General features: G+C 45.2%; 3 long non-coding RNA genes across 4 annotated transcripts; all 3 read right to left on the reverse strand.

Annotated features, from left to right (window-relative positions):
• Positions 1–320: 320 nt before the first annotated feature.
• Positions 321–1,463, reverse strand: LOC311373141. 2 transcript variants are annotated; one of them, XR_014642188.1, is made up of 3 exons: positions 1,099–1,463; positions 638–755; positions 321–463 (listed from the first exon to the last, which is right to left on the reverse strand). It is a non-coding gene; the product is annotated as an uncharacterized lncRNA (long non-coding RNA). The 2 variants fall into 2 exon arrangements; XR_014642189.1 differs by having other exon boundaries at positions 1,085–1,463.
• Positions 1,464–1,466: 3 nt separating this feature from the next.
• Positions 1,467–2,652, reverse strand: LOC311373139. The gene is made up of 3 exons (XR_014642186.1): positions 2,417–2,652; positions 1,961–2,083; positions 1,467–1,786 (listed from the first exon to the last, which is right to left on the reverse strand). It is a non-coding gene; the product is annotated as an uncharacterized lncRNA (long non-coding RNA).
• A 3-nt stretch (positions 2,653–2,655) lies between these two features.
• LOC311373140 lies at positions 2,656–3,793 on the reverse strand. Its single transcript, XR_014642187.1, has 3 exons — positions 3,706–3,793; positions 3,300–3,628; positions 2,656–3,090 (listed from the first exon to the last, which is right to left on the reverse strand). It is a non-coding gene; the product is annotated as an uncharacterized lncRNA (long non-coding RNA).
• Positions 3,794–14,139: the final 10,346 nt, after the last annotated feature.

Consider the following 14,139-nt stretch of genomic DNA (forward strand, 5'->3'; position numbering starts at 1 on the left):
ACAATAAATGTTTTCAAAATGTTGAAACCATTCAGAAAGCAAGTGAAGAGGTATGAGTAAAACCAGTCCTCCCTAACCAGCTCTGTCCCTGACTCTAAACCCTGACCACTAATGCTGAACCCTCTGAGGGGCAAGAAGACACTCCTTCAGAGTAAAGGTTCGAACCCTGGAGAAGGAAGGGGAAGGAGTAGAGAGGTGAGGTTAGTTAGTGACAAAGGTGTGGGAAAGTCGTGTGGAAGCACACGGTACATGTGGGGTCAAGAAATTAACGTTAAGTTAATTGAGTTCATTAATCCGCCTCAATCCAGCCAATCCAGCCTCAGAATGCAGACTTTAAGCTCAGCAGTTCTTGAGGACGAGGCTCAAATGAACTGAGGAGACGTGGACCAGCAGGACGTCAGGATCAGGTGGGGTTCAGCTCAGGTGTGTGTCTGCCCCGGACCAAACAGGATTCCCTCAGCGTCTTAAAACAACAAAGGACATGGATTATGTTCATTATTTGAACCAAAGGGACTTCATTAAGGAACAGGCAGGCTTTAGGGCACCTTGCTCCCGGTTGAACCCGCCACCCTTCGGCTGAGAGTAACCAATCTTGTAATTATACCAGTACACTATTGTTCAGTAAATGCAAACTTACCAGAATACCTGTTGGTAGAGTCCTGGTCGCCCTCAGGAGTCCCAGCTCCTCCATCAGCTCCTCCACCAGGCAGGACCTCCAGCACGCCTCCTCCATCAGCTCCTTCAGCCATTGATGTCTGGTTACAAACGGTTCTCAGCAGTAAATCACCTGGGGACGCAACACCTCCACCCGTCTGCCTTTGAGGTTCACTTGTAAAATGGAAGCCATATTTAAACTTCCTTTAATTCAACAAGTCTACGAATTGACGTTTTGAGCGATGCAACGACTGTCCCTAACTGCACTAGTAACAAAAGGCTTATATGAGGCTCATATCTACGTAACCCCAGTATGAATGACCTCATTATACAGCTTTGGCACATAACTAAAATCTGAAGATAAAACCCTTCTCCAGTAACTAGTCAACAGACCCAAAAATATCTGAGGGTTTTAGTGTTTCAGATGAACCTTGTGATGGTTACCCTCTGGTCCGGTGCTGCAGGCCTCTGGTCTTCAGCTTTGGTCAATAATCCATGTGCCGTCCCCCAGCCTCCAGCCTCTGGTACCAAGCCTCCAATACCCCAGCCAGTGTACAGAAAGTCAAAGTAGGATGGAATTTATAAAAAACATTTGGCAGAACTGTAATATACATTTTTGTAAATCATAGCACAGTAAAACATTTTCCCAATAAATGTTTTCAAAATGTTGTTTCAGAAAGCAAGTGAAGAGGTTTGAGTAAAACCAGTCCTCCCTAACCAGCACTTTCCCTGACTCTAAATCCTGAATCTGAACCCTAAAGCTGAACCCTCTGAGGGCAGGAAGACACTCTTTCAGAGTAAAGGTTCGAACCCTGGAGAAGGAAGAGGAACAGGAAGGAGTAGAGAGGAAAGTGAAGTTGTGAGGTGAGTTAGTGACAGACGTGTGGAAAAGGAGTTTGGAAGCACACGGTACATGTGGGGTCAAGAAGGTTAAGGAGTTCATTAATCCTTCAGCCTCAGATTGCAGACTTGAAGATCAGCAGTTCTTGAGGATGAGGCTCAGGTGACCTGAGGAAACGTGGACCAGCAGGACGTCAGGATCAGGTGGGGTTCAGCTCAGGTGGGGTTCAGCTCAGGTGGGGTTCAGCTCAGGTGTGTGTCTGCCCCGGACCAAACAGGATTCCATCAGCGTCTTAAAACAACAGAGGACATGGATTATGTTCATTATTTGAACCAAAGGGACTTCATTAAGGAACAGGCAGGCTTTAGGGCACCTTACTCCCGGTTGAACCTGCCACCCTCCGGCTGAGAGTAACCAATCTTGTAATTATACCAGTACACTATTGTTCAGTAAATGCAAACTTACCAGAATACCTGTTGGTAGAGTCCTGGTCGCCCTCAGGAGTCCCAGCTCCTCCATCAGCTCCTTCACCAGGCAGGACCTCCAGCACGCCTCCTCCATCAGCTCCTTCAGCCATTGATTCCTGGTCTGGTTACAAACGGTTCTCAGCAGTAAATCACCTGGGGACGCAACACCTCCACCCGTCTGCCTTTGAGGTTCACTTGTAAAATGGAAGCCATATTTAAACTTCCTTTAATTCAACAAAGTCTACGAATTGATGTTTTGAGCGATACAACGACTGTCCCTAACGGCACTAGTAACAAAAGGCTCATATCTACGTAACCCCAGTATGAATGACCTCATTATACAGCTTTGGCACATAACTAAAATCTGAAGATAAAACCCTTCTCCAGTAACTAGTCACCAGACCCAAAAATATCTGAGGGTTTTAGTGTTTCAGATGAACCTTGTGATGGTTACCCTCTGGTCCAGTGCTGCAGGCCTCTGGTCTTCAGCTTTGGTCAATAATCCATGTGCCGTCCCCCAGCCTCCAGCCTCTGGTACCAAGCCTCCAATACCCCAGCCATTGTACAGAAAGTCACAAAGCAGGATGGAATTTATAAAAAACATTTGGCAGAACTGTAATATACATTATAATATACATTTGTAAATCATAGCACAGTAAAACATTTTCAAAATGTTGAAACATTTCAGAAAGCAAGTGAAGAGGTTTGAGTAAAACCAGTCCTCCCTAACCAGCACTGTCCCTGACTCTAAACCCTGAATCTGAACCCTAAAGCTGAACCCTCTGAGGGCAGGAAGACACTCTTTCAGAGTAAAGGTTAGAACCCTGGAGAAGGAAGAAGGAAGTGAAGGAGTAGAGAGGAAAGTGAAGTTGTGAGGTGAGTTAGTGACAGACGTGTGGGAAAGGAGTTTGGAAGCACACGGTACATGTGGGGTCAAGAAGGCTAAGGAGTTCATTAATCCTTCAGCCTCAGATTGCAGACTTGAAGATCAGCAGTTCTTGAGGATGAGGCTCAGGTGACCTGAGGAAACGTGGACCAGCAGGACGTCAGGATCAGGTGGGGTTCAGCTCAGGTGGGGTTCAGCTCAGGTGTGTGTCTGCCCCGGACCAAACAGGATTCCATCAGCGTCTTAAAACAACAGAGGACATGGATTATGTTCATTAATTGAACCAAAGGGACTTCATTAAGGAGCAGGCAGGCTTTAGGGCGCCTTGCTCAAGGATACATCAATGCATTATGAAGACTTGGGGGTTGAACCCGGCACCCTTCGGCTGAGAGTTGAACCCCCAATCCCGTACCCTAAACGAGTCCATCAAGTTCAGTAAATGCAAACTTACAAGGAATCCTTGTTAGTAGAGTCCTGGTCATCCTCAGGACTCCCAGCTACTCCATCAGCTCCTCCACCAGGCAGGGCCTCTAGCGTGGCTCCTCCATCAGCTCCTCCACCAGGCAGGGCCTCCAGCGTGGCTCCTCCATCAGCTCCTCCACCAGGCAGGGCCTCTAGCGTGGCTCCTCCATCAGCTCCTCCACCAGGCAGGGCCTCCAGCGTGGCTCCTCCATCAGCTCCTCCACCAGGCAGGGCCTCCAGCGTGGCTCCTCCATCAGCTCCTCCACCAGGCAGGGCCTCCAACGTGGCTCCTCCATCAGCTCTCGTCAGCTACAGAGTCTGCAACAAACACAGTGGACTCCAACTTCAGTAGTTTTCTCTGTGTACGGCAACAAGTTCAGTTGATGAAAACTTACAAGGAATAATTGTTGGTAGATTCGTAGTTTCCCTCAGGATTCACCGTCCAGATGTATGGCTCTCCATCAGTCCTCCAGATTCCTGGTCTGGTTACAAACATAGTTGGGCTCTAATGTAAGGTAAACACAGTAGTAGTTTGTCTCTTATGTAAGGTAACAAACACAGTTTGTCTGGCCTGGTAACAGACAGCAGTAGTTTGCTCTGTAATCAGTCCACTATGTTCAGTTTATGCAAACGTACAAGGAATCCTTGTTGGTTGTCCAACAAGGAAGCCAATGATGGAGGCCAATATTTATACTTCCTTCAAATTCCAAAAAAATGTCAGCAATGCATCAACGATGGTCCTAACAACACTAGTAACAAATGGCTCATATTCGTAACCCCAGTATGAATGACCTCATATCACAGAAGAGATTTAAAATCTGAAGATGTACAATAACCGGTCACCAGATCTAAAAATAACCCAGGGGTTTCTAGTGTTCTAGATGAACTTGGTGATGGTTACCCTCTGGTCCGGTGCTGCATGCCTCAGGTCTCCAGCTTTGGTCTCTGATCCATCCTGCTGCTGCTACTGCTGCAGGCCCCGGCCTCCGGTCCCCCCAGCCTCCGGTCCCCCGGTGCTGCATCCATTCAAGAGGCCCGTGTAAACAGACAGCCTCTTAAATACACAATTACACTGTCACAGGCTAAATCGGCCCTTTAGTTCGACACTCCCACCCACAGTTATGCCTTCACACACAATTATATTTTAATGTAATTTCTCTTTGCCTCTATTCTTCTGAGATTCTCTGATCATGATGGCTTCTCAATGAATGACTAAATTAACATGTTCACACGCAGGTAATGGGACTGAAATAGCCATTGTACAGATTGAACACTAAGAAGCAGATTTTGCCTTACTGAACATATAAAAACGTTCACCCATTCATAAAGAAGACGCGTTAAATCACATGATAGCACTACAATGACCAGCAGTGGGAAGTGCTGGGGCTACTTTTTAAGGCCGTATTCTTATGACTTAAGACTGACTTTTGGGAATGAAGGCAGCTGTCCACAAGTTTAAAGAAGTGATTCAGCCCATGCAATGAAATGGACCTGCAAAGACTTCCTACTCCTGCACCAGAGCACTGACCTGTGCTGGAGGACTTCTGACAGGAGGTAGAGGTCTGGCTCTGGGTGAGGAGGTGGAAGTCTGGCTCTGGGTGAGGAGGCAGACACCTTGTGAGAAACATGTTATCATTTTAACCTTGAACAGTTCTAGAGTTTCATAACATGTTGGACGGACGGCCATTATCTTAGCTGTTGGATACTATCCAGTTGGTAACTCACAGAACTATGGAGTAAAGATGATGTAACTAGATGCCATTTTGTTTAACTTCTGTGTCAATTATCACAGACCAGATATTTAGAAGGCATCAAAAAACACTAAGCACTATCAATATTAAATCGAAGAGTAAAATTATGATACTTAGCCATATTCAGGTGCGGGGTTGTATGGAAGAAATGCCAAATGTTTTTCAGAAATGTCAATCAGAAATGTGCCCGCAAGTAGAACGCCATTTTGTACGCAGCGAGAGTCCGTCAACGTGGTTAAAGTACAGCGCAATTATCGAAAATGATCGGTACAATTGTGGGGAAACGCAAAATGTATTGGACGCCATGTGTCCGAATTTTGAACGGTCAGACTAAAGTAGTTTGAGATAAAAAAAGGTCAAGACTGGTAACCGACTGAAATAGTTTTGTTGCTGACGAGGTTACGCAAATGCAAACCAGAATGTACTGCCAGATACCCTAGCAGGAAATCTTGTGAGTGAAGGTTAAGTAAACACAAAACCAGAACATGCTGCCAGATGCCCTCAGGTGAAGCAACGCCCAACTAACTGCCAAATGTGTCCTTATGGTCGTAAAGACTAGAATGTCTACTACCAACCTTTGAGACTAAATTAAGTGACAATATTGGACTCAATTATGTCCTGCAGTGGATCCCAAACACAGGAAGATAAATCAGCATACACGGTACTCCATATCCACTGCAGCATTAAAGGTTCACAAACTGCCTAAATCCCCTACCTACCAACCACTATCCTCTGCAGGAAAAACAAAACCTCCACGGCGGGAAGCACAAACCGTCCGACTGGAACCGAACATTCCAGCCGGAACCAACCCAGCAGTAAGGAACGTAACCAGCACCTCACCTTGAGCTGAGGAAGATCCTGAAGTCCAGCGATGATCACATTAAAATACAGCCAACAGACTTACCTTGAGGCGATTCGTTTGTTGCTGTTGGTTATTACTGCTACTCATCTCTACATTGCTAAGCACCCAGTGCGTAACCAAATTAAAATGCTGAAACCCCTACGAAGAACAGAACTACCATGAACAAACAACAGCTTTAAACCTCTAAGCTAAGCCCAGCTCATAGAGCCAACCATAACCCTGCGACATTACCCTGAATATCATGGCATCACCATATGGCAACAAATACATCAACAGAGGTCAAGTCAAAAGGAGTGTGAGAAGATTCTCTCAAACACAAAGGACTGCCCATAAAATTAAACCCAATTCCTGAACTCCTAACAATCACCATGATTTAAAGATCCACCCTACTGATGAAGGTGTCGTCTGAGTGAGCAGGTGCATTCTGGGATACAGAGCTGTCTGAAGTCTACAGTTCTGTAGATTTGCCCCTCTGGAGAACCCAAGTGTTGGAGAATCCGTGGTGACATCAGCTACATGCCCTGGAATATCCTTCAAGATGGCCACTGTGACTTCCAAAGGAAAAAGGCCAAGATGTGTGTTCTTCCTCTCAGCCAGGTGAGACACAACCAAGGTCTTCATCAGAGAACCATGGAACACATTTCAACGTTCTCCTCCATACATCTCAAAGCCCCAGTGAAGGTTTCTTCACGTCTTCAGCTGAAGAAGGGCAGAACTTCAGCTTGAAGAGCGCCCTAGTTGGGATAGTTCCCAGATTGGTTCAGATTTAAGGGAACCCATCTCACAGGTTCAGCTAGTCCTGTACAAAACAATACAGTTCAGCCAGAGAAGACTCATCCGAGAGCGAGAGAATACAAGACTTTATCCACAGGGCTTGCCGTCCATCCAGCCAGGTCGGAAGAGCCGCCACACCACAGCTCTGAAGGTAATCTTGAATATCCATGGAGGTAGTTATCCAGCTTCAGACCCTCCCTGTGGAAAGCCTTCAGGTGTCCATCCACCAGTGATCCTGATTGGGCAAGTCCGAGTTTGAAGTCACTGATCTGAACCCGCTGTTTGCGTCCAGTCTTTAGGTTTGATTCCAATCCAACACGCTTGTCTTCCTGCCCAGTGGGTTGGATCTCGTTCCAGAACATCGTTCTAGGCTCTCGATGTCTACTGGAGTCCTCAGTATCCGTGGGGCCTGTCGATCCGTTTGGATGTAGTTGACTAGTCTATTCCAATTCCCCACGTCACTCAATCACACATACAAGGCAAGCAAGACATGTAGAACCCCAACCACCCACACACGTAGCACCCCATGCCAGGTGGAACCCGGGACACACATAGAACCCAATGACGGACGGACACACACACACACACACACACTCCCCTAGAATGGTTTCCAGGCCTGGTGGTACGCACCAATAAAGTGGAAAAAGGCTAATGGACCATTTTTGTTGTCATGGAACATGGAACCATGAGTCTCTAAACACTCCCATTTATTATAACATCCCTCAAAACTAGAGTATAATTAATCCTCTTAATACGTAGAATATGTTGGTGAAAGGTTGCAGCATCAGCTCGTCGCCACTGCGCTGTAAGGTGGAGTGTTCATCTGCATAGACGCATCGCGGCTATTAACGTGTACTTTATAGTTCAGGGCGACGTGATGAGTTTGTTTCACATGCAGCCGACGAGTAGGGCGAGACTCGCTCTCGTTAGTTTACGTTTTTGGGGTTTGAGATAAATGCGCTCACGCCGGTGATTTAAGGGACGGTTAGCGATGGCTCAAGCATCACTATAACGCAATGTTATTTTGATTGTTTTATTGTTTTATGTTTTGGCCTGTACAATCATAGAACACTGCATGTATAACCCCATGCCAGGTGGAACCCACACACACTTAGAACCCCATGCCAGGTGGAACCCACACACGTAGAACCCCATGCCAGGTGGAACCCACACACGTAGAACCCCATGCCAGGTGGAACCCACACACGTAGAACCCTATGCCAGGTGGAACCCGGGCCCACATTGCTCATGAATTTTGCAGGGTGTCTCAAAAAGGAGTCTGGTTGATTTAATGTGTGGCGTCTTTGTAGTCCAGTGGTTTCCTGAATGAGGAGCCTTCCCAGATTGCAAACCGTGCAGCTTCAGGACTCTAGGAAGGGGTGAGGAGGAGGTCATCCGTTCAGAAGACGACCCAGTGCAGGGGCGGCAGCTCTTGAAGAGCAGGACCCGCCTTCATCAGCAGGCTGAGGACTCTGCTGGGCCAGGTGGAAGCTCTCTGTGGACAGTGTTTGGGTCACTCCAACCCCCGAGATGGAAGTCTTTCTCAGGCTGAACTGCACAGTGATGGGCAGGGCCAGCTGGACCTGGGAGATGGCTCTCCTCAGATCAGCAACCATCTTGGACTGGCCCCAACGAAGACCCTTTCTGAACTGGAGCTGTGCTCTCCTCCAGCAGAGGAGGTAAAGAAACTGTCGCTGAGGCGTCACGATGCCTGGAGGGGAACGTTGGACTGTGTTCTGTGGTTCTCTGGTGACAGACAGAGGTTGTGTCTCCCCCTGCCGTTTCTCCTTCTGAAACCCAGTCCCCATCTGAAAGGACACGCTAGTCCGTGTAACTGAAGTCACAACAGATTCTCCAACACGTGGTACTACTGAGGGGGCGTGTCTACAGACCTGTAGACATCAGACAGCACTGTATCCCAGCATGCACCTCTGCTCACTCAGACCACACCCACATCAATAGAGCAACACTCCTGTGACGTAGATGCAGAGCAGCGTGAAAGAAGACTCATTACACCTACCAACGCTCACCTAGAACCTGTACTTTAACAAACCCTTCAGTAGCATCAATGAAACATCCTGACTACTCATTAACGTGCCCGGGAATAATGAGACTAATGACTTACAGTTCGCAGTCTCTTCTTCATGGTTGAATTGGGATACTCACAGAACCGCAGTTTAATCTCCAGGATACACCTTGAAGGGCGGGCGGGCAGGCAGGCAGGCAGGCAGGCAGGCAGGCGCACACACACACACACACACACACACACACACACACACACACACACACACACACACACACACACACACACACACACACACACACACACACACACACACACACACACACACACACACACACACACACACACACACACACACACACACAATATTTAAGAACTTTAATGAGTAGGACTGTCGCTCAGGGACATTTCTACTCACTTCAGGTCCAGATGAAACGCTCCGTTTTACTTGGAAAATAATTTTTAACCTGAAGAGATGACTGATGAAACACAACCGGTTCACTAGAACATGACATACACCTTGTGGTTTCATGAACACACCAACATTACCGCTCCGTCTGGGAGACTCTGCCAGACTGCCCGGACACCAGCGTACTGTCCGGTTCCCTCTAAACTGAACCCGACCAGACGCGACCAATTAAACAATTAAGAAAACCACGCGGCGCGCGAGCCGCGGCAGGTGAGCTAATTAGTGAAACTCCACGCAGGTTGGGCGCCAACTGGTCGTCTTGGTAGCAGCGAGAGTCTACTTCAGCTCTGCGTTTGATCTTAAATTACATCACTAAATGAAATACTACGATTAAGTGTGATTTGACTGATTTAGATTCAGCCTTCATGGTGGAACAGTGAAAGTTGAGGGGGTTGACAGAATATTGTGTTTATACATCAAGTATAGGCCTACTACAAGTCTGTAGAGGACCGGAGAATAGCCTCTAATGAAATTTTAAATAAAAACTGACACCCAGTTATTTTTCATTTTATTTTATTAATCTAAACACTTTAATCACCAGCTAATTTAAAATTTATTTCTTTAATTCTTTTTATTTGAATGTCATAGCCTTCTTGCGACAGTAGGTGTCACTGTGGTAAAGTATGGAAATTTCCAACTCAAGGCCGTCTTGACCAATGAGCGGGCAGAATAAATATAACACACTAAACCCATGCCGGTTCGTTATTGCTCCACATTCGTCCCAGGGCTGTGCGGCGACATAAATTACTGCCAGGTAAGCCTATACTAGAAGTGAGGCCTGTTATATGTTAATGTTTAAAATGCAGGATATACACTACATTCAAAAGTTTGGGGTCACCCAGACAATTTCATGTTTTCCATGAAAACTCACATTTATTCAAAAGTTTTCAGCTGTGCTAACATAATGGGGTTTTTCTAATAATCTATTAGCCTTTTAACACGATCAGCTAAACATGTACCATGAGAACACAGGAGTGATGGTGGCGGAAATGCGCCTCTATACACCTATGTAGACATTCCATTAGAAAACAGCCGTTTCCAGCTAGAATAGTCATTTAGCACATTAACAATGTCTAGACTGTATTTCTGATTAATTTAATGCTATCTTCATTGAAAAAAACAGTGCTTTCTTTAAAAAAAAAGAACATTTCTAAGTGATCCCAAACTTTTGAATGGTAGTGTATATGCATGCATGTTATAGAATATTGTGTTCCTATAACAGGTTCATATATTAAATACAAACAATGCGTGCATGCTACAGAAAATGAAATAATGGCCATAGGTCGTAAAGAAGCGCGTATGGATATATACGAGGACTGGGGGGCGGGGGAATTCCCAACAATAAAATTAGGTTTAAAATACATAATAATTTATTAATAATTAAAAATACATACATACGTAATAAAATATATAATTTAGGTTATTACTTGAACAGAATATAGCCTACCCCAATTATAGTCCCTCAAAACCCAAATGAGCATGAAAAACGCTACAGCAGTTTAACTAATTAAACGTCATAAACGATCACAAAGAAAACAAAAATGTCTGGGCGTAGCACCATCTGGGGCCACCATCTATGACAATAGAAGGCACATTTCTCACTACAAATGTTATCAAAACCTATTTTAATACTGAATCTATATCAGAATTAAGCATTTTCCATTGAGAATAAAATAAATGTCAGCCATCTCGGTTTTTTTTGCAGGCAGAAGCTTGACAGTCACGTAGCAGACTTCCATGACTATAATGTCAGCAGGTGCATGTATTGAACTCTGGAGAAACTTCTGCTGAGCTTGGAGGATTTCAAGACGAAACAGGAAGTAGAATCATCAGCTGAACTTGTCCATCAGATGGGACTTGATGTTTTGTTGGCACTTGACAGCATCAGATCCGTGGATCTGTTCAGTTAGTGGATGGTGATATCTGTAAGTGGAATATGCAGTATTATGATACAGATTTTGCATTAAAAATATGCATTTAATTGTCACAATAGTCGGTCAGTGATTGTAAATGTTTTGTTTCTAAGATATAAAGAATATTCTTTCGGGTCGCGCCAGCAAATACAACATTCTCTATCATTGCTTTGGTGGTTGATATGGACGCTGGGATCACTGAAAACAGAATATGGCAGATTTTACGCTTGTTTCGGCATTCAAATGCATTTTGATCACATTTCTATTGGCCTTTTATTGTCATCTTTGTTCAGTGTAGTGATTGTACATAATGTTTAGCTAGTGAGTTAAACTGCTCGTGGCGTTTTTCATGCTCATTTAGGGTTTTGTGTCAGCACCTTGGCCTTGGATGCATTCACTCTGTGGCCTTGTTCTTTGTTGTTGTCCACTGTTTCCCGCCCTTTTCACCTGAGAGGTGTTCCACAAAGCCGGTTTTATCACTTACCCAGCTAAGTTAACCCAGGGTTAGCGGCAACCCTAGGTTTTCCGTTCCAAAATGAACACGGTATGTAAGTTGCTATAGAAACATATGCTCTCAATCAAACCTGGTCGGAGCAGGTTTTGCGCAGGTTAAGTTTGGAAGATAACCCTGTTTTGCTCCGAGTAGGCTATTTAAACCGCGTTTATCGCAGCTTTTACGTGTTCGCCTGTTGATATCGGAGCGCAAATAATTCGTGCAATTCACAGAGATTAATTAGACCACGGCTCGACATATTGTCCTTTCCGGATGACTTTTTGCTGGAGAGATATAGTTTTTCACGTGATTCTTTGATATATTTAAATAGCCTTCTCCAACCCTACATTGCAAATGTTACCAATCGTGGATCTGCCCTCAGTTCACTACAAACAATTTGCATAGCTTTCCGTTTTTTTGCGACGGGTAGCTTTTTGTACAGTGTAGGAGATGCTGAGCACATAGGCAAAGCTATCTGCCGCTCAGTGCGTCTATCTTGCGCTGAAGCGGTTGTTGCGTAACTTCATCGTTTTTCCAGGCCATAAACCCACGAGACGCATTCAAATGGAGTTTCACCAACTTGCAGGTCAGCATTATCTACTTTAAGTGTTCCCAAATGGCTCCGAAATTATCCTTGTTGACTTTTCATCTGGGTCTTATATTTCAGGATTTCCTAATGTAATTGGGTGCATTGATGGCACACATCCAATGTAAGCAATACATTTCAACAGGGTGCGTTGCATTATGAACATATGATATCATAGACCTCATATAATTGCTGTGCTTGTGCAAGATAGCTCAAAGTTTGTATTTGATCGCAGGGCAATTCGATGGGGATCTCCTAGGAGATCGAGGGTATCCATGCCTCCCGACGCTCATCACCCCGTACCATAATCCCGCATTTATACGCTGTGTTAGTGACACCCCTTCTCCGATTGTTTTACACTTGTCACTAGCTCGGCTAGGCAGTTCTTTCTGCCATGTTTCTGCCTGCCTATTTGGGTTTACCCACGGTTTTGAACTTTTGCCTGCCCCTGGGCTACTCTCCTGACGGTGACCTGCCTCTTCTTCTATGTTAGGTTTTTGTTCTTTTTGTCTTCAGCGGCCTTGTACCCTTTTTTTTTTTATTTTGCATTTCCTCCTGTTAAAAGCAGGAGTCGATTTTTGTTAATGCTTGAGCTGAAGCCTTGCTCAGCATCAAATAAATATTTTTGAACTTCTGCTTTTGGGTTCAGATTTCACGTATACCTGACAGTTTTGAGGGGTTCCTGTAGGGCTAGAGCCCCCCAAGTTTATAATTTTAGCAGAGCCTAACGCCCTTGATTCAAATGACAGTCAGGCGTCTCTTTCTTATTCACAAGTCATGAAGACAGAGGCCGTTTCTCAATACCAAGTACGCGGACTACGTTCTCGCGGACTTGGAAGTACGTACTTGGCAAGTCCGGACTTTCAAGTACAGACTTCCGAGAACGCGAGTACGCACCTGCAATTGGAACAGCAGCGGACTCGATGATGCATTCTGGGATATTTAACGGTCCCAAGTCCACACGAGTCACCTCCGATGCATCCTCGGTAGAACGGCCTCATCGAGAACGCATCGAGAACACTTCCGGGTTTTACGACAGTACTCGCGTTCTCGCGTACTTGGAATTGGAACAGTGCTTGGGCTACCACTGATGACGTTTATCGAGAACGCAAGTACACGAGAACACACGAGAACGCGAATTGAGAAACGGCCGTCGGAGGACAGTCACCTGTCTCCGTCACCCTGATCCTGTTGGTCAGAATGGGAACTGCACCGAGGTGGATTTGCCGCCACCTAGTGGCTCCACGTGTAATAAGTCGTAAAACATGGCCTCATGTCCTATTATATTGACTCTTTTCACCCCCTGCAGGCTGAGGGGAATTATATCATCGTTTTTAAATAATTTAAGATTGAAACATTTGATTTGAAATACTTTTAAGGCACCTGTGTAAGCATTATTGAGTAGCACTATTAGCGAGAAATAGCAATGTTGTGATTAAGGCAAATTAATAAAGCAGATAACCTAATTGTTTCCACCAGGAAGGAGTCCTACTCGGGGAAGGTCAGTTTAATCTAAATTTCACTTTCTCAAAAAGTGATGAGGGCCACATAAAGATTTAAATGAGAATTCTGACACTTCTCAGAATTCTGACTTTAATCTCAGAACTCGAATAGCATGCACACATTGCCCTAATCCTATATCTTCCGCAGGTCAGTGCATGGATCCCATCCTGTATGTCACAAAGTGACTCTGACCTTGGTTCCTAGTTTACCCAGCAAGTGTCAAGCTCAAGGTTTCTCGTCACGTCACGACGCCCAGAGCGGCTCAGCCGCAGCGAGCCAATCATACTCCACAATCTGTGGTTACAGATCAATACAGATACTTACAGATCAATGACGTTTCCTTACATTGCCAATTTGGGATCAGTTTGACTTTATAATCTGATTTTATTATTATCCATCGACTGCAGTAAAGTTTTGAAATTCAAACAAAGGTAGATAAATGTCTCCAGACTACC

This window comes from Micromesistius poutassou (genome assembly GCF_964030765.1).
Source record: "Micromesistius poutassou genome assembly, contig: SCAFFOLD_2478, whole genome shotgun sequence".
In the NCBI taxonomy this organism is placed as follows: Eukaryota; Metazoa; Chordata; class Actinopteri; order Gadiformes; family Gadidae; genus Micromesistius; species Micromesistius poutassou.